Source organism: Erpetoichthys calabaricus, chromosome 11 (assembly GCF_900747795.2).
Source record: "Erpetoichthys calabaricus chromosome 11, fErpCal1.3, whole genome shotgun sequence".
Classification (NCBI taxonomy): Eukaryota; Metazoa; Chordata; class Cladistia; order Polypteriformes; family Polypteridae; genus Erpetoichthys; species Erpetoichthys calabaricus.
This window is the reverse complement of record NC_041404.2, coordinates 115,065,608-115,068,984: the sequence shown is the minus strand read 5'-3', so window position 1 is coordinate 115,068,984 and position 3,377 is coordinate 115,065,608. Positions and strand designations below refer to the sequence as shown.

Below are 3,377 nucleotides of genomic sequence, written 5' to 3'. Positions count from 1 at the left end.
ATGATGTTTCCGTCAGTTTAGAGTCTGAATGTGAGTTTGATGAAGAGGATAGAGCTGACTCTCAGACAAGTGGAGAAATATGGATGTCAAAAAATGATGAAATTGAATGGTATTCATGACCACTGAAGGAAGCCACCGTGCCTTGCTACCAATGTGATAAAGATGCAACCAGGGCCAACACGGATGGCAGCCACACATGTATATGACATTATGTCTTCTTTTGACCTTTTTATTCCAGACACCATTCAGAAAATCATTCTGGAATGCATTAACTTGGAGGGGAGGTGTGTCTTTGGAGAGAGATGGAAGAAGATGGACCAAACCAATTTACATGCATACTTTGGGCTTCTTATACTTGCTGATGTTTTCAGGTCCAATGGGGAGTCCACTGAATCCCAGTGGAATGCAGAAACTGGCCAAAAACTTTTCAGTGCAACAATGTCTCTGAAAGACTTTCACAATATTTCCAGGATTACTCACTTTGAGCAGCGCACCCCATTCTGGGGCCACTGTCCATTCAAGCAGTACATGCCATCTAAACCTGCCAAATTCAGAATCAAGATCTGGGCTGCCCGTGACAATGCTTCATCTTATGCATGGAACATGAAGGTATACTCTGGAAAGCCTGATGGAGGAACACCAGAGAAAAAACAAGGGATGCTGGTTGTCCTGAACTTGACTCAGGGACTCCTTGGTCAGAATATCACATGTGACAATTTTTGTTTACTTTGCACAAGTTGGGACAGAAACTCTTGAAGAGAAAGCTGACAATGGTAGGAACAATAAGAAAAAAACAAGGCAGAGCTCCCACCTCAGCTGATGAGTACAAAGAACAGGCCTTTCAATTCAAGTAAGTTTCTGTTTACAGTGAACACATCCCTGGTGTCTTACAACCCAAGAAAAGGAAAATATGGTACTTACGAACACGCTGCATAGGAACCAAAAAATCTGTGGTGGGGAGCATCACAAACCACAAATCATTATGGATTACAATGCTACAAAAGGAGGAATAGATAACCTGAATAAGTTAGTAAGTGGTTACAGCTGCAAAAGAAGAACCCTACGCTGGCCACTTGTAATATTTTTTAATATCTTGGACATCTCTTCTTATAAGAAGACTCTTTTTTCAAGAGCTGGTCAAGGAAACTGAAAGACCACATATCCAGAGGAGACAACATGTACCAAGGACCCCTACCTCTGCAGCCATAGTGAGGAGGATTCAGGAGAAGGATGATGGAGCCACAGGACAACCAACTCCAGAACTAGAAGTGTGAGTGAGTCAGAATTTATATATATACTGTTTGTGTGAGTGAGCCTGAACATCCATATTACTAAACGAGAATGGTAAACCGGAAGGCATGGACCCAGGTACATGGCGATGGACGCAGGAGACATAGTGCGCAGGCGCCTACAGCGTGCGTCTCATAAACCGCAAGCAATTTCTGATCCACCGCGAACAAAGGAGTCACGGCTCAAAAACGAAAGAGCTCAACTAACGAAGGAGTCACGGCTCAAAAACGAAATAGCTCAACTAACGCCACACAGAAAGAGGATTCTGCACTGCACCCCAGAGTCAAACGGAAGACACTACGGGGTCCGCAAAGGTCCACAAAGATAGTACGGAAAGCGCGAGAAAGTACAAAAGGCGCAGGTGCCTACAACGCGCTTCTGAACTAAACGTCCACACTACACAGCATGGTTCGGGTAATAAGAATAAACGAACTCTCCATATTAAACGTACGGCATCCTCACACGTCCAAACATATAGCATATGTGAATCACATTACAGTGATGCATTATTAACAGTACAAACCACAGAAAACGCTCCGTGTTATCAGTAAGTGCAATTATCCATATTACTAACGGTAGACAACGGATAACTAATGGAGTCACGGTCACGGCTCCAGCTCCGGATCCAAAACGAAACTTTTCAACACAATGGACATACAGAACGAGCCCCGCCTGAATACAATTAATGAACACAGGCGCCTACAACGCTGCCTCTCAAACAGCAGAGGCAATAGATAAACGGCAAGAAAGGAACGACAAACAGCCGCTAAACAATTCCGCCAATTAGCTGACAACGCATTCTGTAATGCGTCCACTATTAATGAACATTCATTAGGATTAATGAATATCATTGCTGTCATTGTCATACACTTAACTTCCCTGAAGAAAACAACCCTGGCAATACAACTAATGAGTTTACACGTTGTTGTCAAAGGGGTCAGGTTAGACTGCCTCCTTTAGATGAATATCCTGAATATCTATGGATGTTTCTAACTAACAATGTACCCAAAAGTAAAAACTTTACTGGACTGCATAGATCCTACAATAGTTCATTTGCTTTTGCATCTACCGGGGTAAATATCAGGCCACCAGCTGGCAATGGCCCATACTGCTTTCGCGTATGTGGACAAATATTACATCGGATTGGAACAGTGCACCCTGAGCCAAATCACGAACGCACATATGCACAGATCTACGTGTTAGATCCAGATGACGCAATCTATCAACGAATGAACCAATATAGCTCATACATTCATCAATGTGTTTCGGGTTACCAAACACCGGGGGTTGGCGAGCGAAGCGAGCAGGGGGCGGAGCCCCCTTGTACACAGTATATTTGTGTGAGGAATAGAGACACTTAAAGATGTTACTAGACTTTTAGAACAACTGGAGTTTTCATCATTCTAGGTTGCTACCAGTCGCTGCAAGAGGAAATGTCATGATGTTTGTGGACCCAGGAAGGACAGAAAGACCCAATTTACATGCATCAAGTGCAAAAATACATTTGGTTGGAACACACTTTCAAGTCTGCCTTTCATGTGGTGTATAGATAGTATAAATTTCTGTTTAACCGGGCTATTTGTATCATTTTAATGAAACCCTGTATATCCTTTCAATATTTTCAGTTCAAAACAATAAACATCAATAGCTCTGGAAACCTTGATTCATTTATATTTGTTCAATATTTAATGACATATTCACTTACATCTTGATTATAAAATCAAATTATCAAATTTTATAACAGGAATCGAACAGCACTTTCATTGAGAAATGTGATCTAGCAGAGCTTGATAGTAAATATTAAACACATTTACTGACTTTATTGTTTGTAAGTGAGAAAAAGTTCAGCATCTGTTATATAGTTTGACATAAAACATTATGTTTTTATTATTTTAAAAACCCACAAAACACTACAGGTGTATCAGACCCATGAATACCAGTTGAATAACAAAAATATTAATACCACACAAAGGTTAATGTATAACCATTCCTGCATTTTAGGCCTGCAACATATTACAAAAAAAGTTGGGACAGTAAAGCATTCACAAGTCTGTAATGTCACCATTCCTTCTCACAACACTTAAAAG

At 41.0% G+C, this 3,377-nt stretch overlaps 1 pseudogene; it reads left to right on the top strand.

The window, feature by feature from the left end:
* On the top strand, positions 1-1,274 carry LOC114661366 (piggyBac transposable element-derived protein 4-like; annotated as a pseudogene).
* The last annotated feature ends 2,103 nt before the right edge of the window (positions 1,275-3,377 follow it).